The sequence below is a fragment of the Elephas maximus genome, chromosome 10 (genome assembly GCF_024166365.1).
Source record: "Elephas maximus indicus isolate mEleMax1 chromosome 10, mEleMax1 primary haplotype, whole genome shotgun sequence".
In the NCBI taxonomy this organism is placed as follows: Eukaryota; Metazoa; Chordata; class Mammalia; order Proboscidea; family Elephantidae; genus Elephas; species Elephas maximus.
This window is the reverse complement of record NC_064828.1, coordinates 32,910,369-32,922,930: the sequence shown is the minus strand read 5'-3', so window position 1 is coordinate 32,922,930 and position 12,562 is coordinate 32,910,369.

Here is a 12,562-nt window from a genome sequence, read left to right as displayed (position 1 = left end):
ACCACCAACAGACTAGGAAAGAATATTCAGCTATGACATCTCAGACCAGCGCCTGATCTCTAAAATCTACATGATTCTGTCAAAACTCAACCACAAAAAGACAAACAACCCAATCAAGAAGTGGGCAAAGGATATGAACACACATTTCACTAAAGAAGATATTCAGGCAGCCAACAGATACATGAGAAAATGCTCTCAATCATTAGCCATTAGAGAAATGCAAATTAAAACTACGATGAGATTCCATCTCACACCAACTAGACTGGCATTAATTCAAAAAACACAAAATAATAAATGTTGGAGAGGCTGTGGAGAGATTGGAACTCTCATACACTGCTGGTGGGATTGTAAAATGGTACAACCACTTTGGAAATCCATCTGGCGTTATCTTAAACAGTTAGAAATAGAACTACCATACAGCCCAGAAATCCCACTCCTCGGAATATACCCTAAAGATACAAGACCCTTCACACAAACAGATATATGCACACCCATGTTTATTGCAGCTCTGTTTACAATAGCAAAAAGCTGGAAGCAACCAAGATGTCCATCAACGGACGAATGGGTAAATAAATTGTGGTATATTCACACAATGGAATACTACGCATCGATAAAGAACAGTGACGAATCTCTGATACATTTCATAACATGGAGGAATCTGGAAGGCATTATGCTGAGCGAAATGAGTCAGTTGCAAAAGGACAAATATTGTATAAGACCACTATTACAAGGTCTTGAGAAATAGAAAAAATGGAGAAGAACACATACTTATGTGGTTATAAAGGGGGGAGGGAGGGAGGGAGGGAGAGGGCTTTTTATTGATCAATCTGTAGATAAGAACTGCTTTGGGTGAAGGGAAAGACAACACTCAATACAAGGAAGGTCAGCCTAATTGGACTGGGTTAAAAGTAAAGAGGTTTCCGGGATAAAATGAAAGCTTCAAAGGTCAGCGAAGCAGGGGCTGGGGTCTGGGGAACTTGGTTTGAGGGGACTTCTAAGTCAATGGGCAAAACAATTCTATTATGAAAACACTCTGCATCCCACTTTGAATTGTGGCGCCTGAGGTCCTAAATGCCAACAAGCGGCCATCTAAAATACATTAATTGGTCTCAACCCACCTGGAGCAAAGGCAAACGAAGAACACAAAGGTCACACGACAACTAAGAACGCAAGAGACAGAAAGGGCCACATGAACCAGAGACCTACATTATCCTGAGACCAGAAGAACTAGTTGGTGCCCGGCCACAATCGATTTCTGTCCTGTCAGGGAGCACAACAGACAACTCCTGAGGGAGCAGGAGACCAATGGGATACAGACCCCAAATTCTCATGAAAAGACCATACCTAATGGTATGATCGCGACAAGAGGAATCCCAGAGACAATGCTCCCCAGAACTTCTGATGGCACAGGACAGGAACCATCCCCGAAGACAAATCATCAGGCATGAAAAGGACTGGTCAGTGGGGGGAGAGAGATGCTGATGAAGAGTGAGCTAATTAAATCAGGTGGACATGGGAGAATGTGTTGGCAACTCTTGACTGGAGGGGGAATGGGAAGATAGAGAGAGAGGGAGGATGGCAAAATTGGCACGAAATGAGAGACTGTAAGGGCTGACTCAATAGGGGGAGAGCAAGTGGGAGAAGGGAGTAAGATGTATGTAAACCTACATGTGACAGACTGATTGGAATGGTAAATGTTCACTTGAAGCTTAATAAAAATTAAAAAAAAAAAGAAAAAGAAATATTGATGTTAACGTATTCTACGCTGTTAACATAAGAAAGTTTGACCCTATTTTATGCATGTTGTGTATAATCTGAAGAGAAAAATGAGTGAAACTTACTACATGGTGTTCAGTATTGGAAAATTAGGTCAGCTCACAAACACCAGATTTTCCATATTCTTGCCATGTTAGAGGAGAAACAGAAAGTCCTGCTCACAAAGACTGCCTGGGAAAATTGTCATCTATCTAGTACAGAGGAGTCACAATGGTTGAGAGTTTGGCTGCTAACCAGGAGGTTGGCAGTGGAAATCCACCAATCACCCCTTGGAAACCCTGTGGGACAGTTCTACTGTGTCCCATAGCGACTCTGTGAGTCGAAATTGACTCAATGGCAAAGTGTTTGGTTTTGGGTTTGGTTATCTAGTACAAAAATTATTTCAACTATGCTCCCTATTGAGAATTGTTCCCCGTGGGGTTGCTCAGATTACATCAATGTTCTTAAGCCCAGTTTCCTCAAGGATTAATTAATTCATCTCAGGTAGTAAACATTAGGTTTCTTTACACACAAAAAATGTCTGGACATGTTGAATAACTGTTACTGGGTTTAAAAACCAAGGAGCATTTGTAAAGGCAGCTATATGGGCTCCATAGTAACTAGTCTGTGGTTTAAAGCATCAACAATAGTAGATTAAAAGAAAAAGAATCAACAGTGGGACAATGGATTGCATGAGACATGTATGTAAGCTTGATCCTTTTTTGTTATTTCTTTACAGATTTTTTACAATTTTCTAAATAACAGAGTAGCTCACAAAATAAAGAAGATCACCTGTGAGTACTGTGCTCCTTTAAAAAAAAAATCATCTATATGAGACCAAATGGGTAGCAATTACTTTAAAGAAAAGATGAGAAGGTAAGGAGAAGGGAAAACTAGATTACTGTACTGGAAACAGAGGAACCAGCATGGAAATAATGACAATGTTGACACCTTGTGAAGAATATAATAGTGTCACTGAACAATTTGTGTAGAAATCATAGAATGGGAACCTAATTTGCTGTGCAAACTTTCACCGGCAACACAATACAGTATTATTTTTAAAAAGATTTTATAATTTTATCCAGTTTGATTTCAGCAATCATTTTAAGTAGAGAGGCTTTCTCTACTTTGTCATGGAGGAGCTGGGAAAGAGACATAGAAATGTTAGTTGTCATTACATTTGGGATTCCTGGCCGTCTATCCAACTGAGATAGTAGCTCCTTGGTTAATATACCTTCCCTAGGTTTAGGCACGCCTTTGAAGAGGCTAAGGCTGTAAAACAGACTTCCAACTCCAACCCTGAGGGGGTTCCCTTGAGACCATTTATGAGCTTTAAACTCTCAGAAGCTGAGTCTGAGAAAGGAAAATAAAATTCTTAAGGACAGCCTCCACCGAGAACTTTCTCTTCTCATTTTTTCACAATTTAAGAGAAGGAATATATCTTATAGAAGATCTGATGTTACAGGCAGCACAGAGAAATTTTTTTTTTTTTTTGTATTTAGGAAAACTGCACCAAGCCTTATATAGTCATTAGAAGATGGAGAAAGCACCATCTAAATGCCAGTAAAGAGCACAGGAGGCTCAGATGTAGAGTGATGTGCTAAAAGTAATGATGAGGCAGGTTAGAGTCAAAATCTGATCTAGAAGCCAAGTCTCCTGATCCTCCATCTCCTAAAATGCCTCCAGGGATCACATGCTTCTAGGAAGGCCTGTTTAGACTGTGGGTCTTGGTATAAGAAAAACAAGAGACCTGGGATGGCACCCCATCCCACAGCCCACCTTGCCCCATTTCCCATGTGCATGCTTCGTGTGCCATGTACTAGTCTTTCATCACAGAGAAGAGAAAGAAAAGGCACTGTAAGAAATGAGGGACTAGCTTTGAAAACATTTTCTTGCCTTCTCAAATTTAAAAGATTTGAATAGATGTGATAAAAATAATTCCTTTCCCACCAAAACAAACTTTTCTCTATTGGTATAAAAATTGACCGGAAAAAAAAAAAAGTAGATTGAAAGCTACATAGCAACCCTGGTGTCCCTCTTTCTGTGTCATCCTATTTTAAATGGAAAGAAGAGTTTTCATAACGGGTTGGGACAGGGCCAGGGGCTATTGAATGTTGGATTCTGTATACCGACTGTTCTGCTTGTAAGAAGCAGAATAAACCATACCATTTGTCATGTATTCTGCACAATCTCAATGCTGAATGGGAGGGAGTTACTCAGGAATTCTACTGACAGATGCAGTAGCCCCTCTTGTGACTAAACAGGTGAATGTCTGTATTCAGATCCAGAGCAAGTCTACCAACCTGCTTTTGGGAATTTGCTCTGCAAATAGAGAATAGGATAACTTAGATGTGCTTACGATGTTAACGGAAGGACTTAACCAAGTGTAGTCACTTTTGTTTCAGAAGGATTTCCACCTGTGACAGCACACCGTTTTTCAATATTAAGTTTTTCCTTTTTTTTTTTTAACCACATGGCTTATCCTCATTCTAGTAGTTGGGAGATTCTCTGCTCAGTGCTTCAAGTAAGGGAGGTACAACAGAAAAAAATTAAAGCTTTTTCCCTACTATTTATTTCAAAAGTTTCAATCTGATAGAGAAATTTTTTAAATCTGGCATAAACCATAGATTTAGGAAAATGGTATACTATAAGTTTGCCTACCAGAGATTAAGTAAACATTTGCTAGGTTGATCAAAGAGAAGGAGGAGAAAGTATTAAAAAGAAAAGCAATGAGACTTAAGTTTTGTTGAGTTCTTTTGAAGGGAACCTGAAACGTATTCCCTTAAGAACTTCATGGAAAAATCCTAAAACCTCTGGGCCACTTTCAGTTATGACATAAATCTCAGCACCAAACCGAAACCAAACCCACTGCCATCAGGTCAATTCTGATTCACAGTGACCCTATAGGACAGAGTAGAACTGCCACATAGAGTTTCCAAGAAGCAGCTCGTAGATTCAAACTGCCAACCTCTTGGTTAGCAGCCACAGCACTTAACCACTACAGCATGAGGATTTCCAGTCTCAGGATAGCCCTGTTTAAAACGTCAATCTTCACCTCTCTTCTGCTGTTCATACTCCTGCCACATTGAGGTTGACGTGGTCTTCTCTGTTATTCCTCCTCCCTCTTTTTCCTTTGGATCTTGCTCTTTCAGGTTAAAACCAGTTACCGTGGAGTCATTTCTGACTTGTGGCAATGCATTGTGTGTCAGAGTAGAACTGTGCTACATAGGGTTTTCAATGGCTGATTTTTCAGAATTAGATCACCAGGCATTTATTCTGAGGACCTTCTGGGGATTCAAACCTCCAACTTTTTGGTTAGGAGCCTGTTGCGTTAACTGCAACACCCCAGAATAGATTAGATAGATAGATAGATGATAGATAGATAGATAGATAGATGATAGATAGATGATAGATAGATAGATAGAAAAAATGATAGATAGAGAGATAGATGATAGATAGATATAGATAGATAGATGATAGATAGATAAATGATAGATAGATAAATGATAGATAGACAGATAGATGTTAGATAGATAGATGATAGATAGACAGATAGATAGATGATAGATAGATAGATGGATTGGTGATACATAGATAGATGATAGATAGATAGATGATAGATGATAGATAGATAGACAGATGATAGACAGATGATAGATAGATAGATAGATGATAGATAGATAGATAGATAGATGATAGATAGATAGATAGATAGATAGATAGATAGATAGATAGATAGATAGATAGATAGATAGATAGATAGATGATAGATAGATGATGGATAGATAGAAAGAAAGAAAGAAAAGAAAGAAAGAAGGATAGATATGTTTCCAAACACGATTGATTTGCTGCTTGTACTCTCGTTAAGAATAACTAAGAGGAGGCTGGGCCAAGGTGGCAGAATAGACAAAAGCTTCCGGCTAGCCCTCTTACAACAAAGACCCAAAACAACAAGTGAAATGAGTATATTTACGACAAGTTAGGAACCCTGAACATCAAAGGCAAAATTAGAAAACAAACTGAGTAGCAGGGAAGGAAGAGATGGTTCAGAAGCAGAGAGGAGTTACTGGACTTGAATGGCTGGGAGTCCTCAGGCACCATTCCAGGGAGTGGCTGCTGTGGGCTGATCCTAGCATTCAGCCGCAGTTGCCTCAGGGAGAAGCAGCCAGCCACACAGTTTACACACAACACTGGAACCAGACAAGAAAGACCAGAGAAGAAGGACGCTTGTGGCAAAAGCTGAGTAAACCAAAAAAAAAAAAAAACAAACCCAGTGCCATTGAGTCGATTCCGACTCATAGTGACCCTATAGGACAGAGTAGAACTGCCCCATAGAGTTTCCAAGGAGCGCCTGGTGGGTTCGAACTGCCGACCCTTTAGTTGGCAGCTGTAGCACTGAACCGCTAAGCCACCAGGTTTTAAAAACTGAGTACTTATGTATATTTTACCGTGCCCCTGCCCCCATGTCTGCTTCAGTGGCTGTTGATTTCTCTGGGCCTGAGATAGGCCCTGATGAGCACCTAGAGCCATCCTTCCAGCCTTGGAGAGGGAATAAATTCACCTTTGGGGGAAAAGATAATTTCCCAGCTCCACTAACCGAGGGAGCTCAGCACAGAAGCAGCTCCTGTCCAGGCATAAAAGGTCCATGGACTTTGAGTACCTTTCCCCTCTACATGGACCTGTGTGGACCTATTTCAGGAGAATAGGCCTTTGTTGTCAGGCTCCAACTATTTCAGCTGTGTGGTGGAGAGGTGAGTGTCTGATGTGTGACAGTGTTTTGCCTGTTGAACAGGGTCCTCACCTACCCACATCAGGGGTATAAGGACTAGTGACTCCACTCAAGTCACCAAGCCACCTGTGATAGCGCTCCAAGGAAAACTGGTATCTCCCAGTCCTTACAACCAAAAACTTTGTGTCCCCATGGGCTGTATGCAGAACCCAACCACCTGTACGTCCTAAGGTAAAGGTACCCACTTTCCTCAGAGACACTTGGAGGGTGATCCTCAGCCCCCTGCCTTGTTCAGACCATGACCCCCTGCTGCAACCAGATACCAGTATCTACACCAATTACCCCTGCCCCTCTAAGACTGTAGGAAAGAGCCTGTACCACACACTTGATGATCAGCTACCTGTACAAATGAGCTGAATCCATGCAAGAAAAGTGAATGGACTCCTAGGCTCATATACTTGATAACAGCTCTAGCCATCTGGGGACAGGACGTCAGAACTTCAAAGGTGAAAATAATCAAGTTAGCTCACTCAACCAACTCATTCAGGTAAATCAAAACAAAACCAAGCAAGAAGCTAGGATACAGTAAGCAAACATAAAATAAACTTACGCAATAACTTATAGACGGCTTGGAGACAACAGTCAATAAGTCAATATCAACTCACATAAAGAAACAAACCATAATTGCTTCAACAAGTTCTCAAAACAAAGAATCAGGGGATCTTCTAGATGAAAGTGCCTTCCTGGAATTACGAGAGGTAGAATACAAAAGATTAACATACAGAAGGCAGGAAGGAAATGAGGCAATATGAAGAGCAAGCCAAGGAACACACAGATAAAGCAATTGAAGATATTACAAAGTTATTCAGGAACATAATGAAAAATTTAATAAACTGGAAAAATCCATAGAGAGACATCAATCAGAAATTCAGAAGATTAACAATAAAATTACAGAAGTCGACAACTCAACAGAAAGTCAGAGGAGCAGAATTGAGTAAGTGGAAGGCAGAATTTGTGAACTTGAAGATAATGCACTTGGCACCAATATATTTGAAGAAAAATCAAATAAAAAGAAGTTTAAAAAAGTGAAGAAACCCTAAGAATCATGTGGGACTTTATCAAGAGAAATAACCTACGAGTGATTGGAGTACCAGAACAAGGAGGGATAACAGAAAATACAGAGAGAATTGTTGAAGATTTGTTGGCAGGAACCTTTCCTGATATCATGAAAGATGAGAAGATATCTATCCAAGATGCTCATTGAACTCCACATAAGGTAGATTTTAAAAGAAAGCCACCAAGACACGTTACAATCAAGCTTTGCAAAACTAAAGATAAAGAGAAAATTTTAAGAGCAGCGAGGGATAAACAAAAAGTCACCTACAAAGGAGAGCCAACAAAAACGATGCAGGCAAGAAGGCAATGGGATGACTGATATAAAGAATTGGAGGAAAAAATTGCCAGCCAAGAATCATATTTACAGCAAAACTGTCTCTCAAATATGAAGGTGAAACTACGACATTTCCAAATAAACAGAAGTTTAGTGAATTAGTAAGAACCAAACCAAGACTACAGGAAATACTAAAGGGAGTTCTTTGGTTAGAAAATCAATAATATCAGGTATTAACCCAAGACTAGAACAAAGGACAGAGCAATCAGATGTCAACCCAGACAGAGAAATCACAATAATAAATCAAGATAAAAAAAACACTGAACTTCTTGGATCAAGTGGACATATGAGAGTATGTTGGCATCTCCTGTCTGGAGGGCAGATGAGAGGACAGAAGGGTTAGGAAGCTACCCAAATGGACACGAAGAGCGAGAGTGGAGGGAAGAACTGTGCTGTCTTATTGGAGGGCGAGCAATTAGGAGTGTATGGCAAGGTGTATGCAAATTTTTGTATGAGAGACTGACCTGATTTGTAAACTTTCACTTAAAGCACAATAAAAATTAATTTAGAAAAAAAAATGCTCAAAACAGGAAACAGCAATATTATTAGGTAAAAGAAGGCAACATTAAAACAATAAAGATGGACTGAGAAATGTACTCATAAATCTTTCATACAGAGAGGAAGACCAGGTGATATAAAGAAACAAAAGTTAGGTTTAAGCTTAGAAAAATATGAGTAAATATTAAGGTAACTGCAAAAGAGACAAACTACCCTCATATCAAAATAAAATATCAGAAAAAATAGAAATGAAATCAACAACAACGAAGAAGAGGAAAAGACAACATAAAAAGATAAACTACACAGAACAAAAAATTAGGTGATAAACTACACAGAACAAAAAATTAGGTGGGAAAAAGAAATTGTCAACAACACATAAAAAAATACATCAAAATGATGACACTACATTCATACTTATCCATAATTATGCTGAATATAAATGGATAAATACACCAATAAAGAGACAAGAGAGTGGCAGAATGGATTTAAAAAGCATGATCCATCTATGTACTGACTACAAGAGACACACCTTAGACTTACAGGCACAAACAAACTAAAACTCAAGGGATAGAAAAAAATGTATCAAGCAAATAAACAATAAAATAAAAAAGCAGGAGTGGCAATATTAATTTCTGACAAAATAGACTTTAAAGTTAAATCTACCACAAAGGATAAGGAAGAACATTATATAATGATTAAAGGGACAATATACCAGGAGGATATAATCATATTAAATATTTATGAACCCAATGACAGGGCAACAAGATATATAAAATGGACTCTAACAGCATTGAAAAGTGAGATAGACAGCTCCACAATTACAGTAGGAGACTTCAACACACCACTTTGGGTGAAGGACGGGACATCCAGAAAGAAGCTCAATAAGGACACAGAAGATCTAAATACCACAATCAACCAACTTGACCTTATAGAATTATACAGAACACTCCACCCAACAGCAGTCAAGTATATTTTCTTTCTTAGTGCACATGGAACATTCTCTAGAATAGACCACATAAGCAAACCTTAGCAAAATCCAAAACATCGAAATATTACAAAACATATTCTCTGACCATAAGGTCAAAAAAGTGAAAATCAATAACAGAAAAAGCAGGGAAAAGAAATCAAACGCTTGGAAACTGAGCAATACCCTCATCAAAAATGACAGGGTTATAGAAGACATTAAGGATGGAATAAATTCAAAAACTTCCTATCAGAACCTTTGAGACACAACGGAAGCAGTGCTCAGAGCTCAATTTAGATCAATAAATGCACACATCCAAAAAGAACAAAGGGCCAAAATCAAAGCCTTATCCCTACAACTTGAACAAATAGAAAGAGAGCAACAAAAGAAAGCCTCAGGCACCAGAAGAACCAAAAAATAAAAATTGGAGCAGAATTACATGAAATAGAAAACAGAAAAACAATTGAAAGAATTAACAAGACCAAAAGCTGGTTCTCTGAAAAAATTGACAAAATTGGTAAACCACTGGCCAAACTGACAAAAGAAAAACAGGAGAGGAAGCAAATAACCTGAATAAGAAATGAGATGGGTGATGTTACAACAGACCCAACTGAAATTAAAAGAATCATATCAGATTACTGTGAAAAACTATACTCAAACAAATTTGAAAACCTAGAAGGAATGGATGAATTCCTAGAAAGACACTACCTACCTAAACTAACACAAACAAAGGTAGAACTAAATAGACCCATAACAAAAGAAGATGTTGAAAAGGTAATCAAAAAACTCCCATCAAAAAAAGCCCTGGCCCAGATGGCTTCACTGCAGAGTTCTACCAAACTTTCAGAGAAGAGTTAACACCACTACTACTAAAGGTGTTTCACAGAATAGAAAAGGATGGAATACTACCTAACTTGTTCTATGAAGCTGACATATCCCTGATACCAAAGCCAGGTAAAGACACCACTAAAAAACAAAATTAAGGACCTATATCCCTCAGAAACTTAGATGCAAAAATCCTCAACAAAATACTAACCAATAGAATTCAACAACATATGAAAACAGTAATTCCCCATGACCAAGTCGGATTCATACCAGGTAAGCAGGGATGATTCAACATTAGAAAAACAATTAATGTAATCCATCATAGAAATACAACAAAAGACAAGAATCACATGATTTTATCAACTGATGCAGAAAAGGCTTTTGACAAAGTTCAGCACCTATTCATGATAAAAGCTCTCAGCAAAATAGGAATAGAAGGAAAATTCCGCAGCATAGTAAAGGGCATTTATACAAAGCCAATAGCCATCATCATCCTAAATGGAGAGAGTCTGAAAGCATTCCCCTTGAGACTGGGAACCAAACAAGGATGCCCTTTATCACCACTCTTATTCAACGTTGTGCTGGATATCCCAGCCAGAGCAATTAGGCTAGATAAAGAAATAAAGGGCATCCAGATTGGCAAGGAAGAAGTAAAATATCTCTATTTGCAGATGACCTGATCTTATACACAGAAAACCCTAAAGAACCTTCAAAAAAACTCCTGAAACTAATCTAAGAATTCAGCAGAGCATCAGGATACAAGATAAACATACAAAAATCAGTTGAATTCCTCTACACCAACAAAAAGAACATTGAAAGAAAATCACCAAATCAATACTATTTACAGTAGACCCCAAAAGATAAAATACTTAGGAATGAATCCTACCAGAGATGTAAAAGACTTATACAAAGAAAATTACACAAACTTCTTCAAGAAACCTAAAGAGACCTACATAAGTGGAAAAGCACACCTTGTTCATGGATAGGAGGACAACATTTTTAAAATGTCTATTCTACCAAAAGCCATGTATATAGATAAAATGCAATTCCGATCCAAATTCCAATGCCTTTTTTTAATGAGATAGTGAAACAAGTCACCAACTTCATATGGAAAGGAAAGAGGCCCTGGATAAGCATAGCATTATTGGAAAAGAATAATAAAGTGGGAGGCCTCACTCTACCTGATCTTAGAACCTATCATACTGCCACAGTCATCAAAACAGGTTTGTACTGGTACAACAAGAGATACATAGACCAATGGAACAGAATTCAGACTCAGACACAAATCCATCCACATATAAGCAATTGAAATTTGACAAAGGCCCAAAGTCAGTTAAATGGGGAAAAGATAGTCTTTTTAACAAATGGGGCTGGCATAACTGAATATCCACCTGCAACAAAATGAAACAAGACCTATACCTCACACCATGCACAAAAACTAACTCAAAATGGATCAAAGACCTAAATATAAAATCTAAAGCAATAAAGATCATGGAAGAAAAATAGGGACAACGTTAGGAGCCCTACTATATGACATAAACAGTAAACAAAATATTAATAACAACTAGAAACTAGATAACTCGGAGTCCTTAAAATCGAACACCTACGCTCATCCAAAGGCTTCACCAAAAGAGTAAAAAGATTACCTACAGACTGGGAAAAATTTTTAGCTATGACATTTCCAGTCAGTGCCTGATCTCTAAAATCTATATGATACTGCAAAAACTCTGCAAAAAGACAAATAACGCCATTAAAAGATGGGCAAAGGATATGAACAGGTGCTTCACTAAAGAAGGCATTCAGGTAGCTAACACGTACCTGAGGAAATGCTCAGGATCATTAGCCACAAGAGAAATGCAAATCGAAACTACAATGAGATTCCACCTCGCTTCAGCAAGGCTGGCATAATCCAAAAACACAAAATAATAAATGTTGGAGATGTTGTGGAGAGACTGGAACACTTATACACTGCTGGTGGGAATGTCAATTTGTACAACCACTAAGGAAATCATTTTGGCCCTTCCTTAATAAGGTACAAATAGAACTACCAAATGATGCAGCAATCCCACTCACTGGAATATAAAACCCAAAACCCACCACCATCGAGCCGATTACAATTCCTAGAGACCCAATAGGACAGAGTAGAACTGCCCCATAGAGTTACCAAGGAGTGCCTGGCAGATTCGATTTGCCAACCTCTTGGTTAGCAACCATATTACTTAACTACTGCGTTACCAGGGTTTCCCCTTGGCATATAGCCTAGAGAAATAAGAGCCTTTATACAAACAGATATTGCACACCCATGTTCATTTCAGCACTGTTTACAATAGCAAAAAGATGG